The following is a 27,193-nucleotide window of genomic DNA, read 5'->3' as shown; positions in this document are numbered from 1 at the left end:
CTTTGCAAGTCGAACCCTAAAGAATAATAAAGCTTGCGCTTTATAATTAAAGTGACACTTTCCCAATTATGGCATCGAACTATAGAAAAATATCACTTTATTGTGAATAAATAGCTTCAAGCATCCAAAAAGACTCTGGGAGGTGAGAATCATGTAGCAAAGTTCAAGACCTTTCCAACGAGCTATAACACATAGGCATATCAAACCAGATGAAGCCAAAAACCCCTTCTTACTCCGAAATGGCTATATACATAGCCTTATTTTAATTTATTTAATCGCTAACTTAGGAAATATTTAAATATATTAAAATATTTCCATAGATCCAACAATAGCCCAAAATAACCAACCAAACATGAATCTGACTTTGTCACCTGTCTGTGACTGATGCCAGACAAGATGGGCCAACAAGCAGTCCCATCCTTAAAATCTAGGGATGCTCCTAGAAACTAGGAAACACACCCAATCTTCTTGAAGCTGAAACCATGGTATGGTCTCGTGGAACCTCAAATATGGAAACTGCCACAACCTCCTAAAAAGTAGGGAATCTCCCTAAAATCAAGGAACTGCTCCCAACGGCCCACAAACTGCCTAAAACACCAACTTTGGATATTGAATACCCTGTGTGAGTCTCTATCCACCACTGTCAGCCTACATACACATCACACAGTTTTAACTTTTGACAGAGTCGCTATATTGGAATCAAAGAAATGATAGACGCACAACATGACTAACATTACTGACTTGAGATGTAATGTCCCCATTTTTTGGAGAGAAATTAATTAATTAAGTTCTCCAAATTATTGATATATTTTATGGATAGCTTGATTAATTATTTTAATTAATAATATTAAGTTAATTATTTATAAAGTTATCGAATAAATTAAAAATTAAAAATTAAAGATGACTTTATATTTAATTAATTTAATAAACTGACAACTTAAATATTATTTCATAAAGTCACTTCTAGAAGCTTCTGGATGTTGGGGTTAAAAAGTATTTAAGGAGATCAAGATGAAGCTTCAAGGCAGATTTGGATTATGGATTTGATGAACTATCTGATGCTTTGCATTAGTTGAATCTTTGAGGACGCAAACCTTCAGCAAATTGATAGAAGGGCTAGACGAAACCCTAGTTCTTCTTATTGGGAGTAGATTCGTGACGGAGTCTACATCAGCACTAAATTTGTGAAGTCTTCTTTTGAAGACAAATTTGCAGAAAGAAGATATTCTTTGGTTGAGGGTTCGATTATAGAAGTTTACTGAAGACAAGTTTTGATGCTAATGATCCTCACCAATTTGCTATAAGAGCTGATTATATCTACCAAAAGATCTGAGCAATTACGGCTCTAACTGAAGTGTATCGAGCAACAGGGACAAAAGTCTCTTCATAATCAATTCCCTCTTTCTGAGAGAAACCTCTGGCAACAAACCGAGCTTTGTGTTTTTCAATGCTACCATCTGCAACATGTTTGATCTTGAAGAGCCATTTTGATGATACAACAGATTTTTCTTTAGGCCTTGGTACAATGTCCCAGACATCATTTTTTACAATGGACTGATACTCTTCTGACATAGCATCTTTCCACACTTGATGATTGAGAGCTTCTTTAACACAAGATGGTTCTGAATTTATGATCTCACTCATCAAGGCAACATAACTAGAGAATCTGTGAGGTCTCTTGCTTTCCCTGAAGGTTCCCTTTGGTGTTGCATAACTCTTGGCTTCCTGAATCTTCCTAGCCCAAAGTGGTCTCTTTCGGTTTACATTACTGGGTTCATTTAAGGGAGCAATTTGACCTTCACTTTCAATTTCTTCAGGAGTCACCCTCTGAATCTCAGGAGCATGATACTCTTCCATATTTTTAGGAGGATCTTGATCTTCTATCTCATGAGAGCTTTTGGATCTCCTAAAACCAATGTCTTCCTGAAAAATGGCATCTCTGCTAAGCTCAATTAATCTTTGACCAGGTATGTATATCCTATAGGCTTTAGATGTTTCACTATAACCTACAAATACTCTTTTCCTACCTAAGGGTTCTAACTTAGACCTCTTTTCTTTAGGTACATGTAAGTAGACAAGACAACCAAAGATTCTTAGATGACTTATATCAAGTTTGATGCCAGTGAATGCTTCTTCGGGGGTTTTCTTGCCTAAAAGTGAATGAGGGAATCTATTTTGGATGTAAACAGTTGTCCTAGAGGCTTCGGCCCAAAATGAAGTTTCTATGTTTTGATTATACATCATATCTCTAGCAGCTTCTACTATAGTCCTATTCTTTCTTTCTGCCACCACATTTTGTTGGAGATTATAAGGTACAATAAACTCCCTCCTAATCCCAGCATTTACACAATACTCCTTAAAAATGTCTGAAGTATATTCCCCCCCATTGTCTGTCCTTAATGTTTTGATTTTCTTCCCTAACATGTTTTTTACAAGGGCTTTGAATTCCTTGAACCTCATAAGGATTTCTTTAGACTCTTTACATTTAAGAAAATATATCCTTGAACCTCATAAGGATTTCTTTAGACATGGGTACACATAAATCAGAATGAATTAGTTCTAATACATTTTTAGATTTGCTATCACTATTGTGGAAAGTTCCTTTTGTATTCTTTCCTAGGGCACAACCCTTGCATGTTCCGTCATGATTTTGATTTAGTTTAGGCAAACCAATCACCATTTTCTCTATGGAGGTAGAGCACGAAAATGGAGATGCCCTAATCTTTAGTGCCAAATCTCGTTTGAATTTGAAGTCTCATGAATTAGGGCTTGAGTGGGAGTAGTGCATAGTTTGTAAAGGCATCCATGTCTAACTCCTATAGTATGAGCATTCTTGATTGTGTAGTTCTTTGGCCATGCTAGAACTTTGCCTTCCATAAAGGTTATCTTATACCCTTTGTCTTCAAGTGTAGAAATGGAGACTAGATTTCTCTTTTCCCTGGTACAAATAATACTCCTGTGAGCTGAAGAGATATGCCTGATTTCAGATTTATGGTACAGATTCCAATCCCTTTGACTGGATAGTTAGAATCGTCCCCAATGGTTACTTCCTCATCAAAATTCTCCACCATGGTGTCTAGGTGTTCTCTGAATCCGGTGATATGATGTGAGGCTCCACTATCAATCACCCAGGTGTTGAGGCTGGTTGAAACTTGGCTTGATAAGGCTGAATAGAAGACAAACTTCTTGGGTTCATTCTCCACGCTAGCTTTTCCAACTTCAACAATGGAGGCTTGTTGTTTTGGCCTATCCAGACACTTCATGGCATAATGTCCATACTTATCACATCTAAAACACTGCACTTGAGATATGTCCCTCCTCTTCTTGAAAGAGCCTTTTCCATTGGTGCCCTTGTCATTCTTCCTCTTGAAGTTCCTCTTTTTCCCTTTCTTGTGAGAGTGAGAGTTCAACACGTGAATATCTTTATTGGTGGTATTTTGGTTAATCCCCCTCGTGATCAATCTGGATTCTTCTTGAATGCAATCCGTCTTCAACCGATCAAACTTGGGGAGCTTTGAACGTGCACTTATTCCTTGAATAAATGATTCTCATGATGTTGGGAGTCCATTTAGAGCCATCAACGTTAACTCCTTGTTGTCAATTAGATGACCAATTGTACAAAGTTGGTCCCTCAATTCAGTGATCCTCATAAAATATGATGTGACTATTTCTCCCTTATTCATCTTCACATGATGGAGTTGTTTTTTCATTGTGAGAGCTTTGCTAGTATTGTTTATTTCATACATGTCTTCAAGTGATTTGAACATGCCGTATGTTGTGTCATACTTTGAAATAACTGGAACTATATGGTCTCTTACTGCATCCACGATCATTTTCATAGCTTTTCTATTGTTCTTGTTCCATTGAATTTTCTCAACATCATCGTCTGGTTCAGGTATGTTTCTCTTTATAAATGAATCTAGTTCATTCTCCTTCAAGGTAAGCATGTTCCTAAACTTCCATGATACAAAGTTAGACGCTCCTTCAAGACGATCTTCGAATCTGACTCCGCTTGCCATTATGAAGAAAGGAATGTGTTTTTTTTCCTAAGAGCAAAATGATAGTCTAGATAATCTACTATCTCAAATCTAATTGGATCTTCCTTGACCTAGCTCTGATACCATGTTAAAGTAGATTAGATTACTTAGTAGATAGAAATAGAGGTATCTTTTAATTTTATTGTCTCACAAATGATGCTCTCACTAACCTATGAAATCTTGCAGGTTGCTGCAAGTATAAGGAGAAGATAGTATGTCCATAAAGTATGTTGATTCGCCAAGTATTGACAATACTTCAAGTGTTGCTGATTATATCACAAATATTGCTGTGTAGAGAATGAGATCGATCTTCAAAGGCTTGCACTAATAGATTGTTGTACTTACCTTTAAACGATCTATCGTGGATTATATATATATATATATGGGTGAGGAGACATATCGATGGATAGACATATCTCCACACAGACATTTCTCTCCACCGATATGTCCATTCATTAATCATTGCAAACATAATACATATCAATTCATAATCGGTAGTTTATAGTCCAGTAGCAAACCGATTCCTAATCAGTATGTTAGAATGATGATAACACAAGCATCATTAAATCGATACACCTTATCGATTATAATAAAGATCAAGTAGTAAATCGATACACATTATCGATTATAGTAAAGATTAATGAAAGTAGTTGATACACAATATCGACTAGGTTTAGATCATGCAGGATACTCAATGCAGATCGATAAACATAGATTTATACCTGGAAGAATAATAGCAATGATGATCAATGTATGATCAGCCATTTGATCGTTCAATCAAATCGATGCTTATTCATAACATGATTATTTATTCCACATAGAATAAATCAATATAATGATTTATGATTTAATATCCATTTATAATTATATATGTAGTTTATATTAATATATGTAATAATAATAAACTCAATTATTATTATTATGTATATTGGTATACATATATAACAAAATCATAAATCATTCTATTGATGTAATTATCATCCATGATTATGTTTATCTGACTGAAGCTATCATTATTAACAGTGCTCCCTTTACAAATGAATGGCCTGGATTGATTTCATATCAATGGCCAAGATTTTACAATAAAACCCTAATTAGGGTTTGTTCGAACAAACTCTTCTTAGCCAATGAAATAATTACAATATTTGGACACGTCTTCTCTTGAATATTTGACCAATAGATAGTGAGGGTAGGTACATTGGAGTTTGTGTCCCCATGAATGAGTCAAGTGCATCGCAACTAGACATGTTGATGTGAAACCTTTTAATTGATGGTGTGGTGACTAGGATGCCACCTCAATTTGCTTGTACTTGATACGTCATCATGAATGAATATTGATTTCTTGGGTAATATCTCTTAATACTCAACATCTCAAGCTTCAGCAATGATGATGATGATGATAGATCATATTCCCAAATTGTATCATCTTTGATTAACTTTCAAACTTTGCTTAACTTATCACTTTTCCTTGATCATACCTGCATTTCACTTCTAAACTTTGGTAATTCCTTATGATATCTTGCATTGATCCTGGGCATCTTGATTCCTTCGTTGGACATTCCTCATGATGTTTGAAATCCCTTGTGTTGGCTTGTATCTCATCTTCATGTTAGGGTATCACCTTGTTCTCTCCTTGATGGTGTTTGATCTTGAAATTCCTTATCTTTGACTTGAACTCCTTGGTGTAGTTGCGAAATGAAAATCCTTTGTTTCGAGCTTAGATTCCTCTTGTTATCCTTTGAAACTTCTTGCATTCTCCCTCTTGAATGTCTTGAATTTGTCTTCCTTGAAGTTGTTATGATGTGGTGAAAGCATTAATGAAATAAAGATTTTGATGATGATCTTATTCTTTTACTTCTCCATGTTTGTCATGTCATGGACCCATCCTGCTTTGGTGTGGTTCTTGAATGCGAGATGTGTTTCTGATATCCCCATCTTCACTTTGATCCTCCCAAGATCAGACTTGCTCCTTTGCTTTACCTGCAAAACAAAGTGGATATCAAACATCATAAAGTACATATTAACTTTTACCTATCCTTCCTCCCCTTTTCTGATTTTATGTTTGCTACAGGTCTGATGGTATAGAAAACTTCACAAAATTCTGCCCAGATTGCCTTTAAACTGAACTGAAATCCAAAATCGCCTTCCTTTAAAGTGTATTTTGATCAATGAAATGATCAAAATAATTGTAAAATCGATGTCTTAGATGAAATTTGATGATCAAAATCTTGTTGCCAAGATCATTTTTACCACTAAAATCGATGCCTTAATGTCTGATCAGAATTGCTTATTAAACAATGTTGAAATGATGTGAAACATCTTCTTTATGTATGCGTTGAGTGTATGAGTTGCCACTTTTCATGTTGGTCTTATATGGCCGACTTGCCTTTAGTATGAATTCATTTCATTATTTAAATCATGTTAAAGTGAGCTGACATTGCCTTATTCACTGGAGGTAAGACCTTTCTTTATTGCCTTTATCAGTTCAAATTAGGGTTGATTTTTGATTTTTCTAAATAAAACATTCTTTGCTTAGCATGGGTCCTCTTTTTCATCTTTGTTGGCGCTACACACTCCCATGCCTATCATGGTTTTGAGTTTCTTTTTTTATTTGGGATATTTCCTTTTGATACGTGGGCCCTCTTTTCCTAGGTGGTGTTAACATTTTATTCTTCATGTTATGCATGGGTTTTGGAGTCAAAATAAGGTGTGGGCCCCAATTTCCTCCTTGCTGGCATTAGGACATCTTTATGCTTATGTGTTTCGGTCTTAAGAATTACATGCCATGGGAGAACTTGGAGAGGAAGGTGGGAGTAAGGGATGTGCCACAGGAGAGAGGAATGGATGAAAGTCGATGGAGAAGACATGCTGCGAGGGAGAGGAAGGGAAGGATGTTTTGTGACTTCTTCACACATCAACCAATTGCAAATGGGGACCCCCTCTTGCTTGCTTATCTTAGTTGCTTTAGTTGTGTAGGGTTTTGGTCCAACGGTAACTTAGTCTCAAAATGGTCTTGATTGAAGAAATTTGCACGATTCAATCAAACTCCCAAAATTCTAAAATGATAAACTTCGCTCTAAGCAATTGTCATTCGCTGTGCTAAGGCTAATAGAGTGTGAATCAACTTAGGTTGATAAGAAATTCTAGAGGAGACCCTATGGATCAACTTAGGTTGATAGGAAGCCAAAAAGTTTTTAAGTATAAGACCTTGCGGATCAACAAGTGAAATTGCTTAAGTTCAAATGTCAACCTTCAATGATAAGAATAGGGCTGTGAATCAACCTAAGTTGGTAAGAAAGATTGATGAAGAGCATTTCGACTTGAACTAATAGTGAACCCCCTACACATCAACTTAGGTTGGTAGGAAATAAAGTTTAATCAATTAATTTCAACCCTTGATAATGAGAAAGAAGTGTGAATCAACTTGAATTGATAAGAAGGCGAATTTCCTAAAAAAGATGAACAGGTATGAATCAGCCTAGGTTCATGATTCTTAGCAACTAAAGAGTAACTTTTGCAAATTAAGAAGGTTGATCAACCTAAGTCGCTCAGCTCAAGAGATTAATGAAAACAAAGGATACTTCGACTTAGGATGTTAGAGAACTGTAATGTCCCCACTTTGAAATAGAGTTTAATAATAAATAATAATAATAAAATTTAAATATTAAAAATTAAATTAAAATATAAAAGATATAATTAAATAAAATTTTATTAAGTTAATAAATGGTCAAAAGACATTGAAGGAAAAGTTGTGACTCCCTCAACAATGAGATATAAAAGGGAGAAGAAAACCTCATTTGAGAGGGGGATAATTTGGAAATGAGAAGTGCACATCTGCTTTAAATAAGAAGTGCAGACCTGATTATGAAAGGTTATGTCCCTTTCAAAGGGTAGAAATAATGAAGAGTTGCACTCTTTCAAAAGGTGCTAATGGTGAAAGGGTGTGTCTCTTGCCAAGAGCATGCATGATGAAGAGGTGTGACCTCTCCCTCACATTTAGAGATATAAAGGAAAGGAATCAAAGCATCCAGCAACATCACCATGGATTGGCTCAGATTAGAACTGTTATTGAATTACAAGCAGTAGCATCTTTGTTCTTGGTGGTATGCATGGGGATGTGCTGAATATGTATGCTTAATATATGAAGCCTGATAATGTTGTTATGCAGAATTTAGTAGTAATCTTAATATAGACTGCAATATGTATGACAGTAATACTTAATTTCATGTGTATATTCATAATACATAAGAAATTAGTATACTTATAATCTAAATCATGTTATTACTGTCAGTATTTAAGAAGATGGGAATGAGATGTTCCAAAGAGGGGTAGTCTAAATCCAGGCAATAGGTTAAGTCCCAAGATAGGGTGGGGATCAGTGATCCATAAGCCTTGAGGATATAGACCCGAGATGGGTAAGGGCTTGGACTTGTAAACTTTGAGGGAACCTATCATATTTGGTCTCTAAGCACTTTGGTAATATACATAAACCCTTCTCCCTTAAAACTGAAGTAGTAACAAGGTCTGATATCTATATTAAGAACTATGAATAATGAAATTGATCATCTAATGAGGAAAATAAATAAGCACTTGTCAATAACTAATTGAAGAATATGAATCAATTTTAGTATATTGAAATAAATCAGGTAGGGGACATTACAAGAACATCATGCACATCAACTTAGGTTGGTGAGAATTTACAAGTATTATGAAGAGTACCTACGTGCCAACATAGGTTGATGAGAAGTTAAAATTGCTCATGTAAATTCAACTCTCAACAACGAGGAAACTAAAGATCAACCTCTAGCGATAGGAAGTTAATCTTTCTAAGATCAAGAAAGCTGCAAATTAACCTCTATTCGTGAGAAGGATAAATAAAAAGAAATCGAATGTAACTTTCAATTATAAAAGAAAAAAATTAGACATTGAAAGAGAGGAAATTAATTTGCATTCAATTTAACTTTGGCGAATTTCAAAAAGCAAGAATAAAATTGGCTCCTTAGAAAGATGAAACATGAGACCTTTAAGCTACAAAGATGGAAGTTGAAAATCATTAAGTTTTGAAGTTCGAACTTCTAAGGAAACAAATTGGACAAATAGCAAGAAGATCCAAACTTAGACAGCTGGAAGGTAAAGAAAAATCAAAGGATGATGAAAGGCAATTTGAAGTTCAATTCAAAAAATTCTTTATTTGCTAAAGTCAGCCTTCTAGAGAAAGTTGAAAGAGTACGATTTATTAACAAAACGTTTTCTTCCCTAGCAAAGTGTAATATCCCTTGGCTAATCTGACCCTGTTTTTGCTTATTTGAACACCAAGGAATATTGTCAAACATTTGGCATACAATGTTTGAAGCCGCTGTAGTGAATTCTTTCTTTGTCTTCTTTGGGTTTGTAGGCTGCAAATGAAGTTATGGAAAGCTTCTAACAATGCAAAGTTGTTATAGAAATGATATACTAGCTGTTTTAGACCTTTCCACACATATGTAATGACTGAAATTAACTAGTACAGCTAGTTGACATTAAGACAAACACTTGTCATGCATCCCAAAGTACACCTACAGCCATTAGGCATTTAAGCAAACAATTGGCATGAAAGCTAAATGGCTGATCAATGTTGAATGTGGAATATGCAAATTATATCTCCATTAAACATATGCAACCTCCAAATATTTCATGATATAATCATAATAGAAAATGATGCAATGAAGTAATGATTTTCTAATACAATGACCATAGATAGAAAACCTGGTATTTCAATGGCTGCCTTGATATATTGGTTTGATTCTCCTCATATGCAAATCCCTTGTCACATATATATAGCTGTTCAACCTCTCTAAATCCCCTTCTATAGAACTCCAACTACTGTAGCGCACTGTTCATGTGCACTGTTCACGGCACTGTAGCGCACTATTCACGGCACTGTTCATGCGCACTGTAGCGCACTGTTCATGCGCACTGTAGCAGCAAGAACAAACTTGCAATCTGCTCTTAAAACCTTGAATAATTTGTTGATAATCTCTCCCAACAAGAATGATATAACTCCATGTGCCAAAGAAGGATGATTCACAACCAACTATAAATGTTCTTCAACAATAAACTTCAAACCCTTGTAGAAAACTTCACCAATTTGCACAAATGAAAGAACTGAAGTATTCTTTCCCACAACTACAATAATTCAGGTGTTATTTCACACCTTCAAAATTGCTATCAATAGGAAGTTTTCGTTTCCTATGATCAAAGAAGAAAATTGCGAAAGCCCTAGGCTCCACAATAAAAATCAATCAAAATACTATTCATCAACTGGATGCCGAGAATGAACTCTTGCCTTTCCTTTTATTCTTTCCTTAAGAGAGCTCAAACACCTTCCTGGCCAATGTGGGATAAAAGATTTATTCCCACATTAAATTATTCACTTAATGCACTTTATTATATTAAAGTGACTTTATTATTATAAAGTTACTTTAGAACTTTATAATAATATTAAAATATTAAATAAATCACTTAAGTCACTTAAACTTTAATATCTCTTGATGTACTTGTCTGATTGCTAAGCCGTCTGAGCCAGGAGTCGACTCTCCCTGTTCTCCATGTGATTGGATGCCTGTCTAAAAATAGAAACCCTGAATAGTGACTTACTATAAATAGTAAGTATGTGGAACTGAGTCTAGAAATAGCTGCAAAGGCCCAATCAAGGTCGACACTGCCAATAAGCTCTGCTCAGGTGTCTTTCTATTAATAGGAACCCTGACTCTCCCAAAATAGTAACTTACTATAAATAGTAAGTGTGCCAATCTGAGTCAAAAAACCTGTGCAAAGGCCAAAACCTGAATCCAGCTGAAGAGTAATGTCTCTAATCACCAAGTAACTGCCACACGAGGCCCTCTATCAATAATTATTAGCCTACGAGGGTCAAATGATAGGCTAATTCTTACAAACTCCGATGCTCGCAAAATGGGGACATTACACAAAGTCGGCCTAATAAATGTAATATCCCTTGGCTAATCTGACACTGTTTCGCTTATTTGAACCCCAAGGAATATTGTCAAACACTTGGCATACAATGTTTGAAGCCGCTGTAGTGAATTCTTTATTTGTTTTCTTTGGGTTTGTACGCTGCAAATGAAGTTATGGAAAGCTTCTAACAATGCAAAGTTGTTATAGAAATGATATGCTAGCTGTTTTAGACCTTACACACACATGGAATGACTGAAATTAACTAGTATAGCTAGTAGACATTAAGACAAACAATTGTCATGCATTCCAAAGTACACCTACAGCCATTAGGCATTTAAGCAAACAGTTGGCATGAAAGCTAAGTGGCTGATCAATGTTGAATGTTACCATGAATGTGGAATATGCAACTTATATCTCCATTAAACATATGCAACCTCCAAGTATTTCATGATATAATCATAATAGAAAATGATGCAATGAAGTAATGATTTTCTAATACAATGACCATAGATAGAAAACCTGGAATTTCAATGGCTGCCTTGATATATTGGTTTGATTCTCCTCATACGCAAAGCCCTTGTCAAATATATATAGTTGTTCACCTTTCTAAATCCCCTTCTATAGAATTCAAACTACTGTAGCGCACTGTAGTCTCTTTCAATCTGCAAACAAACTCTGAAATAAACCCTCCAATCAACTCAATATTGACTTCTGAATGAAGCCAACTCTCACAAGCATAATCAGATGATATTGCACACCCTCTATATGCTGTTACAATGAAGAAGCCACGCTCTCCAATGCCGACAAGCCTTGAATCCTGCAGAAACCCTTGGTATTCTACACTTCAATGCTCCAGAGAAACTTCAATCAAAAACTCCAATCACAATAATGAAGTTCGATTCCTTTTGCACACTTATATTTCCTCAAGAAGTTCGAACTTCTTCAAAAAGCTCTTAATCAACATTAAAATGTTATAATATTTCATTGGCATCAATAATGTAATTAAACCTTGGGTTATGTGCTCATAAATTATTAATAAACTTGGCCCCCTTATCATGATAAATAGACCCTCATTTAAGTGCTTTATAATATAAAGTCATTTTATAACTTAATAATATAATCTCCAAACAATTAATGTTTAATTGAGCCAATTAAACATTAATATCTCCATGAATACTTTGTATTTTCAAACGTCGTCTGAACTAGGAGTTAACATGAGGAGACTGCATATGACCATACCCCCTTTACTAAAAATAGCAGGGGTCCATCTCTAACATCCCAAGACTTACTAAAAATAGGAAGTAGAGCAAATGATGTCCGAATGATGCAAAACGAAGACCAAACTGAAGCACTCTGAACACTGGAGATGATACCAATCCTCAAAAGACCCTCTATCCAACACATTAGCCTACGAGGGTCAGGATAATAGGCTAATCTCACAAAATCCAAGTCTGCTAAAATGGGGACATTACAATAAAAGCCTTGAAGACGTGTGAATATTGGAAGTTAAAGCATATAAAGGTGAAGAAATGTGTGTTCATTCATTCAAATTTACAATCAAATTCGCATTCACAACCAGCAGGACCAGAGGTTAATCGAATTTTCTTCAAGTTTTGATACGTGAAGTTGAAAGTGAAATCAAAGTTGCTTCAATAAGAATCATCGAATTTTCCTAAGGAAGAACCAGCCAACCTCAATCCAACCAAGTTGTTTCGGATCTGCATTAAAAGAAGACTTAGCAAATCAGAGTAATGATCAAATACTACGGAATTCCTTACAGCTGGAAAGAAAGGTTTTCAAACATCAACTTGTGGAAGAAAGAATCAAAAGGCTGGTCAAAGACCAAAGCCTGAATCGCCTTACATTCTGAGTGCTGATTAAGGATATATCTATCTCAGAAATTAGATTATAAAGTCTCATCAAATTTTCTAGAAGTAAAGAAAGAAAGATATATCTCTGATTTTCTGACTGTAATCAGATTTCTAGATCACAAAATTCAGGTTTTGAAACACAAATTGAATGCACTATTATGCTATCTTCAGAATTTAACATAAATGATTCTAAGTTTTGATCTTGTAAATTTGAAAGCATTTGTATTCACTAATATGAAAATCAGAACTTAGAAGTATTATTAGAATTAAGCTTTAAAATATTCTTTAAACCTTCTAACTTCTAGCTTCGTACAGTTTCTTGTCAGAGAAGATGCCACCACAAATCAAGGCAACTTGGAGAAAGCAAATCGGTATTATAGAGGAAGGCTAAAAGCTTGAAAGTGTAGAGATAAAGAGTATCACAACATCAACACATTTGAGCTAAGTCAACAAGGAGATCCACACATTGAGGTCTAGCTAAACGTCCCAAGGGAAGCACATGATTCACATTTCAACATCAAGGTCATCAACATGATAGAAGATACCTCAAAGATGAATGAAGAAGGATATACGTCACATGGATTCCAAAGGATCAAAGTCTACTTTTCAAGACAACAACATGTTCCAAGTCTCAGACAAAGAATTTCAAGATCAAAGATGGTTAAGGAAGGAAATACTTCATGATTCAAAGGTTGAGATTGTGAATGCATCACAAGGAGGAAAATTTCCAAGTTAGAGTAAAGAAGAGTGAACGTGATCAAGGAATGGAGATCATTTCACAAGAGGTTGATGTGACATCCTATTTGCATTCAAGCCAATCAAGTTACTTCGACATCAGCAAGCCCAAATGCATTGAACTTGATTCATCTCATGGTGGAGCAAGTGACACATGGCACGCCATCAAATACTATTTTATGTACCTAACCTCAATTCTCATTGGTTAGAAATCAAGATAGACATGTGTCCAAATTATTGTAATTATTTCATTGGCCAGAATGAAGTTTTGTTAGTGTAAATAAATATTCATTATGGATATTATTACACTTTACTTAAGTTAACTTAGGATAATGCATCTCTTCGTAGTTTGGATTTGAGACACTTAGGGAAGTGTGCACATAGGGATAGAGCTTGTAGGAGAAATTCCACCTTTTGTGGTCTTATTTTGCTATTACACTCCACATTCGATGGGTCATCCACCTCTTGTAGAACATTATATTATTTCTCCTACCTACCCCTAGTATTTCTTACCTACCCTTGTTTCTCATTGAGCCACATGTCATGATTGTGTGCTCGTACATCCATATAGCCTTGCCTATATAAGCAGGCCTATATTCATTATATTGGTTAATCCAGTTTATCATTTGCATATTGATGAGAATACAGTTTGTTCTTGTCATTCTTTTGTCTCTATTTTATACATTTCATTGTGCCCTTGATCTTAGCAAAATCTCATATGGTATCAGAGCCATTGGGGCTTCATTGATTTATTTTTGGAGACATTTTGGAAGGCTTCTATTTTCGGATCTGAGGAACAAGCGTTTTTTGGAGGCATCTTAAAGCGTTTTCAACCTCACCATTGCGTCCGAGAGGCCATTTCCATAAAAATCGAGTATAAACTCGACCATTTTTGGCGAAAATCGACTTTTGGGGGTGGAGGAATTTTTTGCCCAATTTGGGCGGTACGGAATTTTCAGATTTTTTTTTTAAAAATTTCCAGTTTTTGAAAAGTTTTTTATGAAAAAAAAAGTTAAAAAAAAAATTCAAAAAAATCCGAAAAAGGGTTTCTATTTTTTTTAAAAAAAGAAAAAAAAAATTATTTTTGGGGGTCCGTAGACCCCCCTGCACCACCGTACTTCTCTCCAGGTCCCGCAGGCTGCTCCGGTCCCGCCACCATCTGGTCCACCGAAGCCCCGAAGACCACTGACTCCGGCGGCCTTGAAGACATCGATTCCGACAGCCCCGAGACCACCGGCCACCGGCAGCTCCGGCCCCGTCCTCCAGCACTGCCCTCCGGCGCCACCAGCAACACTGCCCACCGCTCCACGCAGAACCTGCACGCCACAACCGCCACTTCGGCTCCGCTGCCACTACTCCCAGCCATCGCCCACGCAGGCCTCTGCGCCGCTCCCCGCCAGGCACCTCCGCAACCCACGTCGTCGCCCGCAACCCACTCCGCCCGTCGCCCCGCTGCTGCCGCCGCCACCGATGCCTCCCACCGGCCCTCCGGCCCACCTCTGGCAGCCGCCGCCAATAGTCTCTTTCCAGCCGCCGACTGTCAGTTTTCCTGCGACCTCCAACCAGTCACCTACCACGTCAGCAGCTCTGCCCAATCAACATCACCTGGCATTTTTTGCACAGTCAGCGCCCAGTCAGCATTTTTTGGAAATTTTTCAGACCGCTCTCCGTTGAGTAGTTTGGATTTTTGGGTCAACTTTGGAGGCCCATAACTTGCTCAATTTTGCTCCTTTTTGGGTGCAATTTTTTTTATTTGGGCTAATTTTTCGTGCTCTTCACAGTGGTGTGGTTATTTTCCGATTTTGGTGCACAAGTTTTCGGAATTTTCGGATTCTCTCAGCTGTACCTGTCCAATCCTCAATTCTGCAACTTCAAAGGCCTCGTTTGAGCTCATAGGACCCCCTTTTCAAGTGCCCCTTTTTTTTTAAAGTGCATGTTTTTTCGTCTACTTTCATAATCTATGATCAGATTTCAGAGATTTTGAGTGGAAATTGTCCTTTCAGATATTGGTCTTATTTGGCCTATTTGGTACTTGTAAATTGCTTGGATCTTAGTTTAGATCTCTTGCACTATTAGTTTGAGTCTCTTTTGGCCTTATTGAGGCAATTGTAAAATTGAAATCAGAAGTCTACTTTGCCATTTTTTGCAAGTGGCCCATTGTACACGAACTAAGTATAAAGTGTCAAATCATCACTTTTGGGGGGGTTCTTTGATTGAGTGAATTTGGGGGGGTGTCTTGTGTGATTGTGCCTCTCTTTCCCTGTGCTCTTTCATTTTTGTTGCAATGAGTCCTCATAAATTTCCACCTTTAACTCCACATAATTATGCATCATGGAAAATTAAAATATGGAGCAAATTAATGGAAAAAGGTCTCATGCATTACATACATGGAACTATAGCAGCACCACCTGATCCTAATGCTCAGTTAGAATGGCTCTTGGAACTTTGCGTAAGTATGTATCAGATGACTTCATTTTTCACATTGAGAAGTGTACAACAATCAAAGAGGCTTGGGATATATTTCACAAATTGTATGGTCAAGTTGATGAAATCAGAGGTTACAAGATTGATAATGAGCTCACCAACTTGGATCCCAAGAGTTTTGATACAATCCAAGATTATGTCACCAAAGGAAATGAGCTAAGAGCAAAGCTTAAGGATTGTGGAATTGACAAAAAGGATGCTCAGTTGATATTCAACTTGTTGGACAAGCTTGCACCAGAATATGCAGCATTTGTGTCTAGCTTCCAAACTCATCGTTTGACAGTAGGGAGTTCCTATGTTATGCCTTCATTTGATGCTTTCACAGAAATGTTGATATTGGAACAATCTAAGTTGTTGAACATGGGGCTTCTCAAGTCTTCAAAGTCCAAGGCTTTGGTGGCTAATCAAGGGAATCAAGGAAGTCAAGGCAAAGATTCCAACAAGAAGAAGAAGCACTCTAAGTCAAAGCCACGGCAGGAAAAAGGACAATCATCCTCTCCATCACAAGGCGATTTTTCATCCTCTTCCAAGAAGGGGAGTCCACCTAAGAAGGATAAACCAACTTGTGCATATTGCAAGAAGTATGGTCATGATGAACATCGATGCCACACCAAGCAAGTTGATGAGTTAACTAATCTTCTTAAGAAAAACAACATCAACTTGCCATCCGCCTACACAAAGAAGGATTCATCTCCTTCCTCTTCCTCACATTCTAAGGGAAAAGGGCAAGCATTTGTGGCTACAACAGGTTCTTCACAGCAGTGAATACTTGACTCGGGTGCCTCATATCACATGGGTTCTACAAAGGAGCAATTTTCTTCATTAGAGCCATCTAAGGTACCTCACATTTACATAGGTCATGATACACAAGTAGAAGTTGAAGGGAAAGGTTCAGTTGACATGAATGATGGAACATTTGAGAATGTTCTTTATGTTCCTAACTTGTCTACCAACCTTCTCTCTATCTACCAAATCACTCACTATGGGAATGGGAAAAAGGTTGAGTTTACACCAGATTCAGTTGTGGTAAAGGAACTTGATGATGATGCCTTGGTCGCAGTGGGAGAAGTCAATGACAACTCAAGGCTTTATTCACTCTCCCACTTTGTACCAAGTTCTCCTTCTAGGGCCTTGCTTACTCATTCAAATTCTGAAAGTAAGCTATGGCATGAATGGTATGGTCACCTCAACTACCGCTATCTTCAGCAACTCAGCACGAAAGACATGGTCACAGGTCTACCTCGAATCAGTTTTTCAGAGGGTGTATGTTCAGGTTGTTCCATGGGCAAGCATCCCGAGGAGAAGTTTGGTAAGGGGAAAACTTGGAGAGCTTTGGATGTTCTTCAACTTGTTCACAGCGATGTAGCAGGTCCATTTCCAGCACCTTCATTTAGCAAGGCCCGCGATGTCCTCACCTTCATTGATGACTACTCCCGCTTCACTTCGGTCTACTTTCTTATTCATAAGAGTGAAGTATTTGACAGATTTTAGGACTTCAAGACTCGTGTGGAGAAGCAATCCGGGAAAGTGGTCAAGATTCTTCGTACAGATAATGGAAGGGAATATGTGAACAAGAGAATTGAGGTTTTTTGTACATTTGAGGGGATCGATCTTGAGCATTTTGTTGCATACACTCCACAGCAGAACAGAGTTGCAGAACGCAAGAATAGAACTCTCAAAGAAATGGCTAGTTGTATGATACATGCACGTTCTCTTGATCCTGCCTTTTGGGCAGAGGCTATCAGTTGTGCCACACACATCCAGAATCGGGTTCTTCACAAAGCTTTGCAAGGTATTACTCCTTTTGAGGCTTGGGCTGGTAGGAAACCGATTGTGAGACATTTCAGAGTCTTTGGGTGTCCAGCATGGGCTCGCATACCTCGGCAGAAACGCAAGGCATTGGAACCTCAGAGTCAACCTTGCATATTTGTTGGATATCCTGAGGGTGTTAAGGCATATAGATTGATGGATCCTGAGACACATGAGGTGTTTATTGAGAGGAGTGTTCACTTTGAGGAAAGCTCTCCTAGCTTAGCCTCTCTACCTCCTCCACCTTCCTCCATTGTGGATGGTGATGCTAGTGATTCAGATGATGAGACTCCTTCAACTCCGACTCGCAGGGTTACACCTCCGCAGGGTCCACTTGCAGTTGAGGAGCCTCGTTCTCCACCTCCACCTAGACCTCGTTGGGCTCGACAGACACTTGAGTCCGCGGGTTCTCTTGTTGTGGATCCTTCAGATACACGGAGGACTCAATCACAGCATCAAGATCTTCCACACGCATTCATTGCTACCGCTTCCGATCCACAGACATTTCGGGAAGCATCAGGGGTTCCTGAGTGGGACCAAGCTATGGAGGAAGAGTATAGTTCCTTGATGAGGAACAAAACATGGGATTTAGTCCATCTCCCTAAGGGGAGAAAGATGGTTCGATGTAAGTGGATCTATCGGACCAAATTTGCAACGGATGGTAGTGTAGATAAGTATAAGGCTCAGCTTGTTGCGAAAGGTTTCTCTCAGGTTGCAGGTGTTGACTATACTGAGACCTTTGTGCCCGTAGCCAAGATGAACTCCATTCGCTTGACACTTGCTATTGCTGCAACTCATGGTTGGGTTGTAAATCAGATGGATGAGAAGAGTGCTTTTCTTCATGGAGATCTTGATGAGGAGATTTATATGGAGCAGCCACAGGGTTTCATCCAAGATACTTCCTTGGTTTGCAAACTAAGGAAATCTCTCTATGGCCTTAAGCAGGCCCTCAGGGCTTGGTACGCCAAGATGGATTCCTTTCTTCTCTCAACAGGGTTCACCAGGTGTCATTCCGATCCGAATGTCTACATTTTGCGACAGGATGATTCTCACTTGATACTTGTGCTCTATGTTGATGATTCGATCATTACAGGGAGTACCGCATCCATCATTAGCAGGGTCAAATCTGCTTTGCATGACAGATTTGCTTTGACTGACTTGGGTCTTTTGCACTATTTTCTCGGGATAGAGATTTCACAGTCACCTTCCGAGATTACACTATCGCAGCCCAAGTATGCTCTTGATTTACTTGCACGCTTTCATATGGCTGATTGTAAGCCTGCCCCGACTCCCTTTCTTTCAAGAGTCAAGCTTGAGGCTCAGTGTTCTTCTCTACTAGTTGATGCCACGTTGTATCGTCAGCTTGTGGGTAGTCTCATCTGCTTGACTCATACACGCCCTGATATTTCATTTGCAGTTGGCATGGTTTCCCGCTTCATGCAGGAACCACATGAGCTTCATTGGAAAGCCGCCAAACGCATCCTTCATTACGTCCAAGGTACACATCACTATGGGATTCACTATGCCGCAAGCACAGGACTTCACTTGGTTGGTTACATAGACTCTGATTGGGCTGGCGATCTTGATGATCGTAAGTCTACTTCAGGTTACAGTTTTCACCTTGGTTCAAGCCCCATTTGTTGGCAGAGCAAGAAGCAGCATGCTATTGCTCTTTCTTCGACTGAGGCTGAGTATCAAGGAGTTGTTAACGCAACGATTGAGACCATTTGGCTTCAGCAGATTCTCACAAAGTTTGGGTTCACCACTCCACGGCCGACAATTCTACATTGCGACAATCAGAGTGCTATTGCAATCTTGAAGAACCCGGTCCAGCACCAGCGGACCAAACACATCGAGATTCATATGCACTATATTCGAGAGCTGATTCAGGAGCAGGTCATTGATTTGCAGTATTGTCCTACAGCGGAGCAGGTTGCAGACATATTCACCAAACCTTTCACCGAGAGTAAGTTCCAGCAGATGTGAGCTCTCTTGGGGGTGCGGGATGTGTCATTAGGGGGGGTCAACTGACTTCTCCTTCCTCTCTTATGGGGGGGACTTTTTCCTCTTCAAGGTTTTGTCCTTCTTCTTTGAGAGTCTTTTGTATATTCATCTCTCTTTTGGGGGGGAGTTTTTTCCCACTAGGTTTTCTCCCTTTCTCCATTTGTGAGAGATTGCATTGCATAGTTTTGCTTGCATTTTGTACATGGGTACCTATCATGGCCTAGTAGTCGGGACCCATCTTGCATTGTTGACTTGAGTCTTCATTTCCCTAAGTTGCACTTAAGGGGGGGTGTAGGTGTAAATAAATATTCATTATGGATATTATTACACTTTACTTAAGTTAACTTAGGATAATACATCTCTTCGTAGTTTGGATTTGAGACACTTAGGAAAGTGTGCACATAGGGATAGAGCTTGTAGGAGAAATTCCACCTTTTGTGGTCTTATTTTGCTATTACACTCCACATTCGGTGGGTCATCCACCTCTTGTGGAATATTATATTATTTCTCCTACCTACCCCTAGTATTTCTTACCTACCCTTGTTTCTCATTGAGCCACATGTCATGATTATGTGCTCATACATCCATATGGCCTTGCCTATATAAGCAGGCCTATATTCATTGTATTGGTTAATCCAGTTGATCATTTGCATATTGATGAAAATACAGTTTGTTCTTGTCATTCTTTTGTCTCTATTTTATACTTTTCATTGTGCCCTTGATCTTGGCAAAATCTCACAAGTTTGTTGTAACAAACCGTCATTAGGGTTTTATTGTAAGATCTCGGCCATTGATCTCAAATCGATTTGAGCCATTCATTGTAAAGAGCTATCTATATAAGGCTCAACTTTCTCATTTGTAAAAGGTTAATAATAGCAAGATAACAATAGGAGAAAAATAGTTAGTAGTTCAAGAATAGTTTGGTAGCAGAGAGCAGCAAGAGTAGAATAGGAAGAGAAGGCAGAAATTGTTGCGAAAGCTGTAAATAAACTTCCTTTTCATTGAAGTTATGGTGGAATGTGTAATTTCTTATACAATAGCATGGTTTCTTGTTGGATCTTCACATTAGCTAATGATAATTATATGAATGAAAGAACTTTGTGCATGATCAATGGTGAAATTCATATATCCATACAACTAGAAGTTTGCTGATTGTAGGTTTGCCTTGTATGGTCAATTGGAATCCTTAAATGAGCTTAACTTCAATTGCTATTCACACTTTGATATGCATTGCTTTGATGGTATCCTTGTTGTTAATAGTAAATTGAACATCATTTTGTTTTCCTTAGAAGATTGCACTAAGCTTTGTGGAGTTGTTGCTTTGCATGTCAAAGCAAGGCTTAGTTGAGTTTCACCAAAGGTTGTCTATTGCTCTTGCATTCTTAGGATTAGATTAGACTCCTTAACCTTATGTCTTTTGCCATTTTATTTCCAAGCAAGTAGTTAGAATCTAAGTTCCAACAACATCTATATGTTCAACATTCAAGTATTCAATGTAAGTCCCCTTGGATTACCAACAATCACATCAACGAATTAAGCTATCCACATGTCAAGAACTGACTATAGAAACCTTGGAGTCATCTTGGTTGATCATTCAATTTAGCATCCAAGAAGATTTTGATCAACAGAGGATAGAATACATTTAGTATTTTATTTTGTGTTTGATTGAGCTAAAAAACACATCAACGGGATGTGGGGAGTAAACATGCCACGGTAAGAAGGAAGGGAGGAAGGTGGGGTAAGGAGAAGATGTCGTGGTGAAGAGGAAGGGAGGAAGGTGAAGGAAGGTGGTGAGGGGTTAGGAAGTAAGGAAGGAAGGTGTTGAGGGTGGATGGTGGTAAGGGATGGGATAGGTTAGTGAAGGGAGGTTATGTGTTGGCGGTAGGTAAAGGGAGTTAGGAAATGTAGAGGGTCTCTTAGGATGTAGGTTAGGAAAAAGATAATTAGGAAATGAAAGTAGGAAATGTGGATAGGTGGAGGGTAGGGAAGTAGTGGTAGGTGTAGTAAATTAAATTTAGGATATGTTGGGGGGAGATAAAAGGATAGGAAGGGTAGTTAGGTAGGGGATAGGAAAATAAGGTTAATGATCAAGGGTGTAGTGGTTGAAAGGGATAGTTAGGATGGGGTGGAGGTTATGTAGGTGAAGTGGGTTAGGATATAGGAATAGGTGGAAGGAAGCATAGTGGTTAGGATAGGGTAGAAAAATAAGTGGGTTAGGAGGTAGAATGGTAAGGAAGATGGAGGATGATGAAGTGGAAGGGAAGATGGAGGATGAGAGGATATGAGATGATAAATAGGGTGAAGGGTTTAGGGAAGGGAAGTTAGGTAGGTGAAGGTGAATGGAATAGATGGAGGATATGGGATAGGATAGGGGAAGAAGTTGTGAAGGAAAGATGGAAGGGAAGAAAAGGTGGAGAGTATATGATATGGGGTGACATGGAATGAAGTAAGGGGAAGTGGAAATGGAAGGAAGGTGAAGAGGAGTGGGAGGTAGAGAAGGATGATTGTAATGTCCCCATTTTTGGAGAAGAAATGATTAATTAATTAGTTAAGTTGTCCAAATAATTATTATTTTTCATGGATAGCTTAATTAATTATTTTAATTAGTAATATTAAGTTAATTATTTATAAAGTTATCAAATTAAATTAAGAATTAAAACATGACTTTATATTTAATTAATTTAATAAAGTGACTTAATTTAAAATAATATCATAATTATTTCTAGAAGCTTATGGATGTTGGGTTAGAAAAGTATAAAAGGAGGTTTAGCTCAGCTTCTTGGCATCCAGGATTTGATATTTGCTTTTGTGAAGTTTGTGGAGCCTAGGGTTTCTGCAGATTGTTGGTCATTGGGAACAATACCTCCCTTTGATTCGCATAACTGAGGGGGTGAGAGATCCTCCAAGGGGTTGCTTTGGGAGACTATTTGATTTCAACATTGTGGAAGAAGACAAATGATTTTTGTAGGAGCATTTGGGAGAGATTCTGTGGTGTTTTGTAGGTGTATTTCAGTACTGAGACAAAATCGAACCAGACCCTCATCTTCTACAATTTCGCTCTTATTTTAATGTTGGTGCAGCACATCAAGGTTAGAAGGTCAGCGCTAGCATTAAGAAGGGAGGGCGTTTCCCTTTGGAGCATTTTGAAGGTGTAAATAGTGGAGTTAAGTGCCCAATTAATTCTGAGAACAAAATCGTACCAGTCTGATTTACTTCACAATTTGTTCACAGACTACCATTTTGGCATCGGTTTAGGCACTTAGCATTGGCAATCCACTTGGGAAGGGATAGCGACTCCTTGGGTGTTGTGGAGAGGAGTTTTGCATTACAAACCATTAATTCTCAGATCACCATAGCAGCAGCAGGGGCGATTTAGCAAGACGGTTGAATTTGATCATTGGAGGCTCAAAGTTTGACGATATTGCTTGCTTCTTCTATCTCTCAGCCAGGCGATTTTACCAGGTTCTATTTGGGCATCATTCTTTTTGTAGTTACATATTGTATGCAAATCAACATGGCTGCCTTGTGTTCTCAGAAATTTTGAGTATTCATTAATAAGTTGCTAAGTTTTTGAGCACGTGTGGTCTCATGAAATAAAGGAGTAATTGAGTGCATCTCTTGATCATTGTTACAAGGTTTCATGCCAACTGTTTGATATAATTTCGGTCAGCTGTAGGTTTATATTTAACACTGCAAATTCATCTCTATGCATTGGTTAAGGGTCCAAAGTGTCAATTAATGCATTGAAGTGTTGATTCTTAAGCCTTGGGAGCCATCTATAGTCATTTTAATAAGAACATATCAGACTGATACTTTAGACCAGCAAGCTGGAAGGCTGTCCGTGAAATGTTTGACGATATTCCTTGTGTCTCATAAGCACATTTTTAGACATACAAGAACAAGGGATATTTCAATTACAAAAGTAGGATGAAGGATGGAGAAGGATGGAAGGAAGAGAGAAGGAAGAAGGATGATGGATGGATGGAAGGAAGGATGGGAGATGAGGAGGAAGGATGAAAGATGGAAGGAAGAGATAAGGGAGGAAAGAGAGGCATGAAGGATGCCGCCACTAGGGAAGGGAGGATGCAAAGAATATGGATATGAAATGGAGGATATGAGGTGGAGGGAAGGACGAAAAGATGGAAGTGGATGGATGAAAGGATGGGGAGGCGGACTCCCTCTCGTGAAGCAACTGATATTCCAAGTTTCGCACTTTCACACATCCCTTACCTATCAATTATCATTGTCATTGAGATACAGATTTTCTTGAGGATTATTCAATCACCCCGAACCTTCATCATGGAGTTCATGCTTGCACACAACCTGGAAACTGCATTGCATCTTCTCTCAAGTAAGAGGTTAAAAGCTCCAAAACTACGGCTAAGCTAGGCAACTAAACTAAGACAACGAAAGAGTAGGGGTCCCCATTTACAATGGGGCAAATGTGTGAAGATGTCACAAGTCTCTAGCTCCACTTGGGCGAGTGCCTATAATCAATGTCCATCCTGAGGTTGAACCTAAGCCTAAGCTTGATCCAAAGGCTTCTTTATTTGCCATTGTATCTAACCTACAAGTAGAAAGTGAAAATACAACATTTTTTTTTTTTTTTTTAAATTAGCCTAAATAGAACATAAAATACTATAGATCAGCACAAATTTAGCCTAAAATTAGTATTAATCAACATAAATTAGTTAAAATAAACATAAATTCAATATAATCTAATCATTTTATAATTAATTCCCAAAAAGTGGTAAAAATTGGAAAAATTAAGTGTATACAAAAAAATAGTGAATTCATTAAAAAATTAACATAAATACATGAAAAATGGTGATGAATCCATTTTTTTGGAAATAAATTTTAAATAAAATTAAGTTTCAGAATATTTTGAATTTTTTATGGCCTACATGCTAGATTTTAGCAGCCACGATGAAATTAAATGCTTGTTAAAAAACAAAGAAACTATTTACTTACCTGCCCTTGATATTCTTCAAATTTGTGTTCAAATCCTTCCAATCAGCTCAAATTTTCTATTCAACTGTTGTGTTAAGGAAGTGTGAAGATGTTCATGTATTATAGACCTAAATGGAGCATTTTAGGCACACTGCAAGCACCTTCTGCATTCAAGACATGCCTGGCAAGATTTCCCATCAAACTCGCTAGTTTCTGACAAGTACTCACCAAAAAAGGGAAGATACTTGCCAAAAACTTAGCAATTTTTTCTTGCAAGTCTTTCGATGATTAACTTCTTTTTTAAAACTTGATGAGTACACACCGAGTCTGCCAATTATGATAGCAAGCAAACTTTTAATGTGAATGGTATGTAATGTCCCCTTCTCAATCCTAATCTTTTCAATGACCGTTGGCCTTTGTCTGGAGACCCGGAGGCTAGTCGGAAGGTAAAATTAGGGTTTCCTATTTTTGAGGATGTCTTTGCTCGAAGTTGGTGGATTCAATGGCGGATTCTTTCTGGGTTTTTAGAGAGCTTCGCAGTGGTATGTTCATTTCGGCATTCAGAGCATTTTCTGGAATTTACTATTTTTAGTAAATTCTATTTTTGGGAGTAAACAGGTTGGTCTCAGGCAGTTGACTTTCCCCTTCAGTTGACTCAAGTGGCATATTCAGTTTCGGGCTTCAGAATGCAGTTTTGGAGAGATGAACTCATTTCACTTAAAAATAACATTATATTTTAAATGTTATTTTATCACCTTGGCCTAGTCAAATAACTTAATGTTATTTTAAAAGGTGGTCTTGAAGGATGGCGCCATCATTAAGAATATATTTAATTTATGTTGAATTTCCCTAAGTCAAAGCAAGCTTAATATGGGCGCATTTATCAAGGTATTGATTTTAATTAAAATATCAATATTGAGCTTGAATGGAAAAGGACGCCATCTTGGAGAAAGAGCTAGGGTTTTGTCATTGAGATGGATTTTAGGGTTTCGAGAAGTCAACAGGAAGTTATAAAAGGAAGGCTTTGTACATCATTTGATATCTTTTTTCTACAGTGCTGTTATGCTGCCGATTTGGCTCTGGGTTTGCTTCGAGGAATGAAGGCCTCCTAGCTCGGGCATCGCTTCTTGTTTGTGAAACAACAACTAGTGGTGATTTCAGTTTAGTTTTGCGAGTTCATTGAACATTGTGCATTGTAATCTGCATTTTGACTCTTTAGATTTCTGTTTCTGCATATTAGTCAAGTTCTAGAATTGCATGTTTACTACAGCAGATCTGTACTTTCATTTGTAATTCAAAAAAGACAAAAAATAGGTTGTGGGTATTGCATAATTCATATTGTTTAAGTTAGGTGCCCTTGTGTACAAGATTTTGGATTTTTTAGAGAAGTACATGATTTTATAAAAAAAATCGCCCCTGTGCTGGGCCGTATCATTCATTGTGTCATTGGGATTCGTGCACTTCTTGGAATCTGCATTTCAAGTCTGTTTTATGATCTGAGTTTGAGCGCCTCCATCTCATTAGAGTTTTGCAATTGGTATCAAGCATTTTGGATGAGTAAAGAGTGAGTTCCGAGCATTTCAAGGAATTCTATGTTGCTGGTTATGTGTTGAAAGTGCAGGTCTGTCACAGCAGCTTGGATAAATCTGCAAACTCTCTATTGATTGGTGGTGATGATTCTTTAAAAGCAATGTGGAGACTTCAGTGAAGATTGCCCAAGTCTGGAGAATAAGGTTGGATCTATTTATTGCCATTTCCGTTGATCTTTACTTCTCAGCAACTAAATTCACGAATATTGTATAACTCTATTATATGCTGATCTGTATTGTTAGCAAGAATTCATCTCTTAGATTGTAAGCTCGCAGTAGCACTAACAGCCATTCGGATTTTTGCTTTATCAGATTGTAATAGTCTTCTTACTTTCAGCATTTGATATTGTATTTAATTTTCCTCCGCCCTATGGTAGCTACTTGCCCATTCTGGGTTAGCAAGCACATTCTGGATGTCGAGTATTTCCAGCTTTCTGCATTTCTTTTCAAGCATAGTCTTCTGTAACACTCCGTCATATGGTCGCCCCTCACTCCATACTGGATTGGGTAGCACATACTTGGCGTTGAGTTCCCATTCAGCATTTAGGGTAGAAGATCCTCTGACCATATGCTCGCCATCATCGGCGCCATCCTTGGTTAGAGTTGTTTCATACGTTTTGGTTTACCTTCTAACCTTAACGGGTACTCTGATTGTAATGTTGTAATCTGATAATTGAAAAAACGAAAAAAATTGGCTCAGATTATTTCATGGTAATGGCACTGTTTGTGGTTCTTCAAATCTTCCTACGTCATCGAATAT

At 37.9% G+C, this 27,193-nt stretch overlaps 1 protein-coding gene across 1 annotated transcript in view; it reads right to left on the bottom strand.

Annotated features, from left to right (window-relative positions):
• The window catches only part of LOC131051151 (probable protein S-acyltransferase 17), a 169,658-nt gene that overhangs the window by 2,632 nt on the left and 139,833 nt on the right, over positions 1-27,193 (bottom strand). The window lies entirely within an intron of this gene.

This window comes from Cryptomeria japonica, chromosome 9, assembly GCF_030272615.1.
Source record: "Cryptomeria japonica chromosome 9, Sugi_1.0, whole genome shotgun sequence".
Lineage (NCBI taxonomy): Eukaryota > Viridiplantae > Streptophyta > Pinopsida > Cupressales > Cupressaceae > Cryptomeria > Cryptomeria japonica.
Note: the sequence above shows the minus strand (reverse complement) of the source record. Positions and strands in the feature narration are given on the sequence as shown.